At 44.2% G+C, this 12,550-nt stretch overlaps 1 pseudogene; it reads right to left on the bottom strand.

The window, feature by feature from the left end:
• Window positions 1-3,665: 3,665 nt before the first annotated feature.
• On the bottom strand, window positions 3,666-5,513 carry LOC113899548 (annotated as a pseudogene).
• Between the last annotated feature and the right edge of the window lie 7,037 nt (window positions 5,514-12,550).

Raw genomic sequence — 12,550 nt, 5'->3', positions numbered from 1 at the left:
TCTGCTTGCCGCAAGATAGTCAATGAATCTGAGACAGGTATTGGGATCAGAAAGGGACTTTATTCAGGAGCAGGCTGACAGAGAAGATGGCAGTCAGTTCAGTTCAGTCACTCAGTCGTGTCCGACTCTTTGTGACCCCATGGACTGCAACATGCCAGGCCTCCCTGTCCATCACCAACTCTCAGAGTTTACACAAACTCATATCCGTCGAGTCAGTGATGCCATCCAACCATCTCATCCTCTGTTGTCCCCTTCTCCTCCTGCCTTCAATCTTTCCTGGCATCAGGTCTTTTCCAATGAGTCAGTTCTTTGCGTCAGGTGGCCAAAATATTGGAGTTTCAGCTTCAACATCAGTCCTTCCAATGAATATTCAGGACTGATTTCCTTTTGGGTAGACTGATTGGATCTCCTTGCAGTCCAAGGGACTTTCAAGAGTCTTCTCCAACACCACAGTTCAAAAGCATCAGTTCTTCAGGGCTCAGCTTTCTTTATAGTCCAACTCTCACATCCATACATGACTACTGGAAAAACCATAGCCTTGACTAGACGGACCTTTGTTGGCAAAGTAAAGTCTCTCCTTTTTAATATGCTTTCTAGGTTGGTCATAACTTTTCTTCCAAGGAGCAAGTGTCTTTTAATTTCATGGCTGCAGTCACCATCTGCAGTGATTTTGCAGATGGCAATGTAGTGCCTCAAAATAACCATCTTATCAGGGTGTGGTTGCCAGATTCTTTTATGGATCAGAGATGGTGGGGAGGGGAGGGAGAAACAAACTGAAAAAACTATTCAATCCTTGAAAATGTCCCTTCAGGCAGGGGAATGTGTTAATTTCGCTTCCTTACAGTCCTTCACAGGTGGGCTTGCTATTCCCTGCCCATTATACAAACCTATGGCTCCACAGTCCATTTCCATTTTATTCTGCAGCTCTACCAGAATGTGCATACTGATAATGACTAACTACAGTACTCTGAAACTGGAAACTATCTTATGATGTATGTGAGTTCCCTGAAACAGGACTTCTTACTGCCCACGGCTTCCCACAGATTATTCATCTTCCTGCACAGATTATTCATCTTCCTGATAAACAATGACCATCTCAGGTGCGAGAGAATCATTTTGTCTGACTCTAATGTCCCTACTGGACTTCCCCAGGTGGCTCAGTGGTTAAAAAAAAAACAAAACAAAAACCCACCTGCCAATGCAGGAGACATTGGTTCAACCCCTTGATTGGGTAGATCCCCTGGAGGAGGACAACCTACTCCAGTTTTCTTGCCTGGAAAATCCCACGGACAGAGGAGCCTGGCGGGCTACTGTCCATGGGGTCGCAAAGAGTCAGACACTACTGTGCACATCCTCACACACAATGTCCCTTTTGGGAACCAGTAAGGAGAAGGAGCAGTTCCTCCCAGGAGATGTCAACTGCCTCTTGACATTCAGAGCCTGGACATACTTTGGCTTCCAGTTCTGCCACAGTCACCCTCGCTCTGGGCCCTTTTCAGCAGATAGAGGTCTTCAGCAGTTATTTATCAGATAGCTGATAAATAAAGTACATCCTCCTTGCTGGAGGCAGAGATCAGGTTCAGGCAATTCCTTGAAAAGTGACTTAGGAAAGGCTAGCATGGAGATACTTTACCCCAAATCCCAGGCACCCTCCAAAATTCCCCTTACTCTCCAAGGGAATGTCCTTCTATCACTAAGGTTTTTTCTTATTTATCCAAAAGATTCTAGTAAATACTTTTCTATCCATGAAGACTGTATTTGATTCTGCCAGTCTACTTGGCCAGAACATAGAACATGTGAAGGAATCTTACTCCTTCTTTCAGTCTTTACCCCTGAGTTCTCCATGCAGGTGATGAGGGACACCAACTCTACAAGCCATCCACTCATCACTATTTCCTGAGCCACTGCTGTGTTTCAGGCTGGGGGTGGAGGCGGTTCAGAGCGTAAGGATGAGATGATGTGATTTCCACCCTGCCAGAGCCTTCTAGTAGGAGAGACAGAGAGCATCCATGTCAGTCGTGACCCAGCAGGACACGTGCAGTGACAGGAGGGCACACAGTGTGCTGTAGAGCCCTAAGGGAAGGAGCGACTCGTTAGACTTCATGGCATTGCGGAGATTTCCCAAGGGAGACGCTATGATGCTAAACCTTAAAAGCTATCCATCAGAGAGGAGGAAGGTGTTCCAGGCATGGAGAACAGAATCCATGGGCCAGGTCACAGAAGGTAGTGGCTCCAGACAAGGTCAGAAGTCTTAGGAGGCTGCCCTACAGTGGCATGGCCAAGAGTAGGAGACCTGAGCCTGAAAACAGAGTTGGGCTACATCGAGATGAGCTCCATGTCTTGTGAGATTACTTGGATTTCATCTGTAGGCAACAGAGTCATGGGTGACTTCTAAGAAGCAGAAGGTTGTTTGAGAAAGATCTCTCTGAGACCAGGTTAGAGGACAACAGATGCAAAGGAGAGGAATTTGAGGGAGTAAGATCAGTGAGTGCCTGTCATGTTATTATTGGTTATTTTTATATGTAAACTTGATTGGGCCAGGGTCCCCAGGTATTTTTTGGTCAAACATTATCCTGCACATTTCCATGAAGATGTTTTTAAAATGAGATTAACATTCAAACCAGTGGACTGAAGCAGATTGCCTTATGTGGGCGGGCCTTGTCCCATCAGTTGAAAGCCTTAGAATTAAGAATTAGACAGGCCTTCCCTGAGCTTCCCTGATGTCTCGGAGGGTAAAGAGTCTGCCTGCAGTGCGGGAGATCTGGGCTCTATCCCTGGGTCGGGAAGATCCCCTGGAGAAAGGAGTGGCAACCCATTCCAGTATTCTTGCCTGGGGAATCCCAGACAGAGAAGCCTGGTGGGCTACAGTCCATGGACGACTGAGCGACTAACCCTTTCACTTTCTTTTTACCCCTGAGCAAGAGGGAACCCTGCAGAGAACAGCCTTGGACTTGATCTGCAACATTGATTCTTCCCAGCTTACCAGCTCACTGGGCAGATTCTGGACATGCTAGCCTCTGTCATTACATGAACCCATTTCTTGAAATTACTTAAATAAAATAAAGAAATATATATTTGTATCCACGATATGTTTTCTATCTTATTGGTTCTGTTTATTTGGGAAAGTCTGACTAATACCATTACATTCTTTCTAAATCTATTTCCAAAAACCTTCCATGGCTCTGGGAAATGCATTGAAAGAAATTTCCACCCACTGGTACTTTCTCACAGAGGATACAAGACTAAGCTTTAATCATTTGTCTTGGCCTCCAGCACTCAGCACAGACCTCATTCCATATAAATACTTATAAACTTCAAAAATGTGTAAATCAATGCCTAAATGATAGTCTTTTACAAAGTATGGTGCATATCCCATTGGTGAGGAGATGGTTTGGGGGGTTACACACTTTTTCAACAGTTATACACAGTAGATATCCCTTTACCCAATACGCATTTCACTGAACTCTCGATTTTCTCAGTTTTTGTTTTTTTAATTAAGCTATTTTATGTTGGGTCTTTTTTCTTTTTAACAGTGGAATAAATAGTTTTCTTGATGACTGTAGACATGTAAGGCTGGTTGGTACAATTCAGAAATATGAGTAACGGTATCCTGATTGGTGTGTAGTCTTCAATAATTACAAGGAGCTATGTGTATGTAACTGCTGTTAAACCAGTAAGACTGCATTTATGAATCCATCATTTTCAGGATTGCTGGTAACCTGGGCATATTTTCCCCAAATGACTTTGCCTCCCTGTGTCACAAGGCCCAATTCATTCACATTTGCCTCAATAACAGCACCTTTGGTAACTATGAAGTGTTGCTTTTTAGAAATGACTATGAAAGCTTTTATCGCTGCTATACCCTTAAGAGCCTAAGCTCTATGTTTTTGAAATTTTAGGGAGAGTGAGCCTATAATTTCAAGATACCTTAAATAGCAAAATTTGAACAAGTCTTCCAAGTGCCCTTCTTTATAAATCTATTTAGAATCAAGCTTAAAAATCACCACCAGCAAATGATTTTCATAGCCTGTATGGCAACTGAACTTTCTTCTATTTAATTTTTCAGCACTGCTTTATTATAAGACACAGGTGGCAAAAAATAATAAGCTATTTGTATTGTAAGCTGAAAAGAATGAGAGTCATAGAGTAGATTTGTAGCAATCTCTTCTGAGGATAGCAAGAAAAATAGACATTTCAACTGTGCCTTTCGATTCGCAATCAGGTTGATGGAAACAAATAGCCCCAGGGCATTCACCTTAAAACCTAAATAAAGAAACAAACATTTGGTCAACCAGGAGTCTAGAATTGGCATAGAATTTAGAGACTCAAGAGACAGTTTTCTATAACAGGTTAACCTCCTCTGCTGCTGCTAAGTCGTATCCGACTCTGTGTGACCCTATAGACGGCAGCCCACCAGGCAAGAACACTGGAGTGGGTTGCCATTTCCTTCTCTGGGGCATCCTCTAGTGCACATTAATGAACTCTCCTTTATGTACAGTTGGGAAGGTCCCTGGAGGAAGAAATGGCAACCCGCTCCAGTATTCTTGCCTAGAGAATCCCATGGACAGAGGAGCCTGGTGGGCTACAGTCCATGGGGTCGCAAAGAGTCAGACATGACTGAGTGCCTGATACTTGACTTTTTGCTAAGAACACCCAAAGGTGTATACAGTGGGGATGAGGGATTCTTCTTTACACCAAGGACTGGCAGGCAAAAGGTGGCTTTCAGTCCAGGATGTGTCACGTGGGCCTTCCTGAAATATAATCCTATTGGCCTAATGAATCTTTCATATTTAGGTAGCTTTAGAGTAAGGAGCCTCGTAGGCTGCAGTCCATGGGGTCGCGAAGAGTCGGACATGACTGAGCGACTTCACTTTCACTTTTCACTTTCATGCATTGGAGAAGGAAATGGCAACCCACTCCAGTGTTCTTGCCTGGAGAATCCCAGGGACGGGGAAGCCTGGTGGGCTGCCGTCTATGGGGTCGCACAGAGTCGGACACGACTGAAGCGACTTGGCAGCGGCAGCAGCAGCAGAGTAAAGCCATCTCCAACAAAGCAGTGTTTGTAACCATCCTCTTCTAGGCTTTCTTCTTTGTCTTTCCATTCAAATAACTTTCCATACTTCTGTTTCTCCCTAGGCGAGAGCTTTGGGCAGAGAGACTCTGTTTTTCTCACTTTCTCTTTTCAGTTTTGTTTAATCATATTGGAAAGTACATCAGCTCGGGACTGTCCCTCTCTGCCCAGCGGTTATGTAGGCACTCTTCTCTGTGGAGTCTTTTTATCGCGCTTCGGTTTGGTTGTTTCTCTTTTCATGCATCTTTTTCACGTGTATTTGCTCAGCATGGAGCTGTCTATGGTAGAGCTTAGCTTTCAGACCAATCATCTTTTTCGCCTCCTTTGAACATTCATGAGCCTCTTGACCTTCCTTCTCTCCTCTTTTCCCCATGGTAATCCAAGTGATATCCACAGTGCTTCCAGTGTAACTCAATACATTCATATACTCATTTTGTGTCATGGTGAGGGCAGCCCAGCCACCGGGTGCAGCCGCCAGAGCACAGAGGCTCTCGATCTGTGGGTCTCAGAGACCCATGAGCAGACTCCGTGCCCTTCTCCATCAGTTCTGCTGATTGACATTTGCATCCCTAGAAATACTCATTCATCCACCCACAGACTTCCATGGCCACCGGGGTCATGGCATGCTCACCAGGAGACCTCTGATCTTGTTCCCAAACCAGGCTGCGCCAATTTGGACATATGTGACTCAAGTAAATATCATGTACATCAATGAAATATCAGTAGGAAAAGAAAAAAAAGCCCAAGTTATATGCAAACCAAGTTGAATGTCTTAAAGAAAGATGGCAAATGTAAATTGCTCAAGAATGATATCATAAATTTTGTTGTTGAGTTTGGTGGGCAGGAAAACAGCTGTAAAACCAGTAGGGAAAAGGAATAAAATCCTAGAAGGTTTCACACTCAAAGTTATATCCAAAGGTCTGAATTCTCATCCCATTTTAAAGAATCTGAAATTTGGAAATTGTGGGAAATGCACTTTGGGTGCAGTTTATGCTAGATACCGTAAAATCCTAGTTAATATACCTGTGCTATGATAATTTTGCCCCCCCTCAAAAAAAATATGCTAAAATCCTAACCTCTACTTCCTCAGAATGGGATCTTATTTGGAAATAGGGTCATTCCAGACATAATTAGTTAAACTAGGATGAGGTCATACTGGAGTAAGATGGGCTCCTAATCTGATATGACTGCTGTCCTTATGATGGGGGATCTGGATACAGGAATTCATGGAGGAGAGATAAAAGGAGAGATTGGGATGATGTGTGTGAGAGTCAAGGTTACCCAAGAGTGTCCGCAAACCATCAGAAGCTCAGAGAAGTCATGACCAGATTCTCACTCACAACCCTCAGGAAGAACCAGTTCCGTTGACACCTTAATCTTGGACTCCTAGCCTCCAGACTCTCAGACTGCCTTTCTCTTGTTTAAGCTGCTCTGTTTGTGGTACTGGGTTTGGACAGCTCTAGGAGACTAACACAAGGCCATACTCAAAGAGAAGCCCATTGTTAACATGAAACAATATATGCTTTTGAAGTTAGGATAAACTACTTAGGATATGTATGTATCATTTTTAATACCTTGATTTAACTTGAATCTACTTTATTACTGATTCAACTATGAGACTCAGTGACATAGGATAAAAGAGCTCTTATTCTAGTTATCTTAATGCAAGTTAGAAAAGCTTGTACAAGCATATCAATCCATGGTTCTACAGACATTATTACATAGTGCAAGGCTAAATAAAAATTTCATTTTCTTGGGCTCCAAAAATCTCTGCAGACAGTGACTGTGGCCATGAAATTAAAAGACGCTTGCTCCCTGGAAGAAAAGTTATGGCAAACCTAGACAGCATTTCAAAAAGCAGAGATATCACTTTGCCAACAGAGTATAGTCAAAGCTATGGTTTTTCCAGTAGTCATGTACAGATGTGAGAGCTGACCATAAAGAAAACTGAGTGCCAAAGAACTGATGTTTTCAAACTGTGGTGCCAGAGAAGACTCTTGAGAGTGCCTAGGACAGCAAGGAGATAAAAGCAATCAAACCTAAAGGAAGTCAACCCTGAATATTCATTCACTGGAAGGACTGATGCTGAAACTAAAGCTCCAATATTTTGGCCACCTGATGCAAAGAGCCAACTCGTTGGAAAAGACCCTGATGCTGGGAAAGATTGAAGGCAAAAGGAGAAAGGTGCAGCAGAGGATAAGATGGTTAGATAGCATCACTGACTCAAATGACATGAATTTGAGCAAACTCCGAGAGATAGTAGAGGACAGAGGAACCTGGCGTGCTACAATCCACGGGGTTACAAAGAGTCGGACACAACTTAGTGACTGAACAACAACAACAATAAAGTAAAAATAGAAACCTATATAAGGAAAAGTATTTCTGTGACTCGTGGAAATAGCCTTAAATAGAGATATTATACAAGATCCTCTAGTTGGGGGAAACACTCATAAGGAGGAGCTTCACTTGGACATGTGACATCCTAGAAGCTGGAGCAAGTAGCGTGACTGCCTTTTTGAACATCTGTTACCTCATCGGGAAAAGGGATGTTAACAGCTGCTTCACTGGCTGCAAGAATTCAGTGAGGTGGTTTCTGTAACAGCAGCTGGAAGGCTGTATACGGTGGTAAACAAATGCAGAGAACGCAGTGAGCATGACGCCTGCCTTGTGTCTAGCAGGAAGGAGAACCACCACCATCACTGCCAAGCCCGCCCCCATAGAACACGCCCAAATTAGGAAACTGGGACAGGCAGAGAATCACCAGTGTTTACTCTCGGCAAAGCTTTGTAGAAGGCTTGGTCTTCCCATTTTAGCTGTAAGCTCTGCTTCCTATTTGCCCTACATACATCAGCCTTGGCTGATCAACAGGCTGGAGGGAGACACAATAAGAGAGAGGAGGGGTTCCTTTGAGAGTATTTCCTGGAGGGAACTAATAAAGTCAAGCTTTCTTCGCAGCCCAGTGACTGCTGTGCAGACCTGATGAGCTTAGGCCAAAAGGACTTCCCTACAGACTCTAAACAGAGAGTCTAATTCCTAGTGCTCTGGGGAGAAATAACCAGCATGCATCTATTTAGCACCAACTGAATAGGATGGGGCTGCCCCACTATGACATATGGGGTAGACCACAGGAGAGGGCAGGGGTGTAAAGGGGTTTGTATGAACAAAGGTCTAGGGCTGAAGGTGAAAAGAAAGGCTCCCTCTCCAGCAGAGGTCAAAACCCCTGAGGGCCCTGGGCCACATCTAGCCTATCAATGGGCTTCTTATTGGGTCAGCAGTATGTCTCTGTTTTAATAAAACTAGTATTTTTTTTAATATGTTGTGCTCGTGCTTGACTCTTTGCAACCCCATGGACTATATCCCGCCAAGCTCCTCTGTCCATGGGATTCTCCAGGCAAGAATACTGGAGTGGATAGCCCATTTCCTTCTTTGATCCCAACCCAGGGATCAAACCCATGTCTCCTACATTGCAGGCAGATTCTTTACCATCTGAACCACCAGGAAAGTCCAAGGCTATACGAGTTTGAAAGTATGTGTCACCTCCGCAGATCCTCCCCTATCCTGACTGAAGTGGGAGACTGACTACAGATTTTTAGATTCCCAAAGAGAATGACTCAGATCAGGTTCAGCATCACTGCGTTTGGAGAAAAGTATAAATTTATGTTCTTGGTGAACATACAGTGTTTGCCATAGTCCCCCAACTGTGAATCATCTGTTTAATCATTCATTAATTCATATATTAACTGACGCACTTGGTAGGCGCAAGGCTGTGTGCCAGCCTCTGGGATGCATAGATGAGAGCTATAGCTTATGCATCATTTTGTCTTCAGAGTGGATATTCCATGTATGTGGTTATATTGTTGAATGCAAGAATATGCAAATACATGGATGAAAATGAATGAGTGCACAAGTGCACACCGGGCAGCTGTGTATCCTATGCACAGTGCACACTGCCCAGGGCTCCCAGCTGAGGGAGTAAGTGAGGACTGGTTATATTGTTGAATGCAAGAATACGCAAATACATGGATGAAAATGAATGAGTGCACAAGTGCACACCGGGCAGCTGTGTATCCTATGCACAGTGCACACTGCCCAGGGCTCCCAGCTGAGGGAGTAAGTGAGGACTGGGATACAGGCTCCAAGCCAAAGACCAAGCCAGGCTAGGGGAACCGCAAGCACTGCTTTCTCCTAACCTTACAAAGATACTGTAGGGGAGAGCAGAGGCTCTGAATACATTCATGCTTGAAGGAGAAAGGAAGAGAGGGAAAAGAAGTGTGCCAGGGCCCCACTCAGGGCTTCCATGGGAGCTCAGCTGGTAAAGAATCCACTTGCAATGCAGGAGACCCTGGTTCAATTCCTGGGTTGGAAAGATTCCCTGGAGAAGGGATAGGCTACCCATCCCTAGTATTCTTGAGCTTCCCTGTGGCTCAGCCAGTAAAGAATCTGCCTACAATGTAGGAAACCTGGGTTCAATCCTTGGGTTGGGAAGATTCCCTACTAGGGAAGAGTATCTAGACTACGAAAGGAGAATGGCAAACTCATAAAGAAATTCTCTGCCTCTACATCTCTAAATGCAGCAGCATAGGAATAGCCAAGAGCCGCTCCTCCCTGTGTGTAGAGGGTCAGGGAAGGCCTGCAAAAGATGGAGAATGATGAATGAGTAGTTCTGATGGGTGGACAAGAGGGCGAGGGTGTTCAAAGAAGAAGGAACGGCATGGACGAGCAAGTTGGAGGGTTGGGGGTTTGGAAGGATTAGGGGTCCCAAAGAACTCTCTCACTTCGGACACCAACTATAAGCAACGGGCTCCCCAAGACCATCCTCCTCTCTGATAATTTGGTAGTAAGACTCACAGAACTCACTGAAAGCAGTTACACTCACAGTTGTGTCCGTCAGAGTGCAAGGATACAGATTAAAATCAGCTAAGGGAAGGGGCATGCAGGGCAGACTCTGGGAGGCTTCCCAGGGCTAGAGGCCAGTTTCCTCTCCCAGCAGAGTCGTCTGGACGGTGCTTACTTCTCTCAGGAATGTGTGACAGCACCCACAAAGGACTTCCAACCAGGGAAGCTTAATGGAGCCTTGGTGTCCAGAGTTTTCCTGGGTCTCAGTCACAGACACGACTGACCATAGTCTCCAGCCCAAAGAGAGGGGCGAGCTGAAGACCCAAAGCCTTCATCCGAAGTCACATTATTAGCACAGACCATCCAGTGTGCTCCAAGCCCCATCCCCCACAAGGTAAACAAAGACACTCTTGTCAGGCAGGACCTTCCAAAGACCTTGAGGTCACCTCCAGGAGCCAAAGGCAAAGCCCAGACTTATCTCTGGGCAAGACTCCTTTTCTGCATAGTCTTACACGGTTGGAATGTAAGGCAGGAGGGTGGGAGGTGGCTATAAGGGAGAAAGCTAGAAAGACACCTTGGAGCAAGATGGCAAAGGACATGACTAAAACTGTGGGCTTCAGTAGCTGAGGAAGGAAAGACAGAAACCTCTCCACTATAGAGAATCACTTTTCTTGCATTATTTCATCTGATCCTCCAACAGGCTGATCACCCTCCTGCGGCTCAGAGACATAAAATGGCTGAAATCAAGACTAGACAAGCCAGGATTTGAACTCAGTTCTCTTATTACACCAGCTGTAACCAATCAACATATATTAATATTTGCTCAATATCTACTATGTGCCCAGCTCTGCAATGCAAGAGACCCAGGTTTGATCCCTGGGTTGGGAAGATCCCCTGACGAAGGAAATGGCAACCCACTTCACTGTTCTTGCCTGGAAAATCCCATGGATGAAGGAGCCTGATGGGCTACAGTCCATGGGGTCGCAAAGAGTTGGACACAACTAAGCAACTTCTCTCTTTGTTATGCTAGATAAACAATGGTAATAAATAGCCACAACCAATGCTCCCCTGGGGCATCAAGCACACAAGTGAGACTAAGCCCTTACCCTGCAAACAAGTGTGTGTGCTTAGCCATTCAGTCATGTCCAACTCTTTGTGACCCTATGGACTACAGCCGGCCAGGCTCCTCTGTCCATGGGATTTTTTTAAGGTAAGAATACTGGAGTGGGTTGCCATTTCCTCATCCAGAGGATTTTCCCAACTAAGGGATCAAACCTGCATCTCCTGTGTCTCCTGCAGGCAGATTCCTTACCACTGAGCCATGGGGGAAGCACAAATTGACTCTCCTTATTAACTGTGATAAATACCGTGAAAGAGACTAGCAGTGACACTTGATGGAGACTGAGGTGGTCAGAGATGGTCTCTCTAGTGGGTGGTGTCCAAGCCAATACTTGAAGGAGGACTCAGAGCTGAGCAGGTAGAGAGTGCCTGATGGACAGCAGCCAGACGTTCCTAGTCCATCCTGTTCTTCCCCTGCAAGTAGAGTTAGTCTCACTTAAAAGAATCCAGGGTAACTGAATTAGAAAAAAATCATCAGCAATTTCTGATGAAATAACTGCTTCAGGAGAGTTTCATCATTAAATATTAAAACTATGAGGTGGAAGGTTTTGAGGGGATAGAGCAATACTTTGATTAAAAGTGAAAGTACGTTTGCAATGAAGGGCTCTGACAACCATCACCTTAATCAAATTAACAATGGAACAGATGGGACAAAAGACACGGCAGCAGCATCTGTGAACTATTCTCGCCAAAAGGGCTTAGCCTACATATAACTGCTAAGCCAAAATCCTTAACCTCAAATGTACAAGAAAAACAAAAAGAATGGAATGAAGAAACAATCAGATAATCTCCTAAAAATCTGTGTCATTTTTTAAAAGTGGGGGTCATGTTCTGAAACAACAGAGATTCGAGAATAAACGCATGAAACTTGACTGGATCTTGGTTCAAGGAAAACACAGCTGAAAGGATTTGGAGGACAATTAAGGCTGAATATTAGATGATTTTAGAATTTGAGTTAATTTTTCTAGATGTAAGGAAGTCATGATTAAGAAGGATAATGTCTTTATTTTTAGGATGTACATAAAGGAAGCAGTTATGGAAATAAATGTTGCTGGGGAAACTGGACAGCTACATGTAAAAAAAATAAAGTTAGATCACTCTAACACTATACACAAAAATAAGCTCAAAGTGGATTAAAGACCTAAATGTGAGACAGGATACTATAAAACTCCTAGAGGAAAACAGAGGCATAACACTCTCTGACATGCATAGCAGCAATAACTTTTTCCATCCATCTCCCAGAACAATGCAAATGAAAACAAAAATAAACAAATGGCATCTACTTAAACTCAAGTGTTTGCACAGCAAAGGAAACAATAAAACGACAGCCCACAGATTGAGAGAAAACATTTCCTAATGATGAGACCAATAGCGATCAGTCTCCAAAATCCACAAACAGCCCATAACATTTAACAGCATCAAAACAAACAGCCCAATCAGAAAGTGCACAGAAGACCTAAGCAGACATTTCTCCAAAGAAGACATACAGATGGCCAATATGCTGTGCTCAGTCGCTTCAGTCAT

This window comes from Bos indicus x Bos taurus, chromosome 10, assembly GCF_003369695.1.
Source record: "Bos indicus x Bos taurus breed Angus x Brahman F1 hybrid chromosome 10, Bos_hybrid_MaternalHap_v2.0, whole genome shotgun sequence".
NCBI lineage: Eukaryota > Metazoa > Chordata > Mammalia > Artiodactyla > Bovidae > Bos > Bos indicus x Bos taurus.
This window is presented reverse-complemented; position numbering and strand designations above follow the sequence as displayed.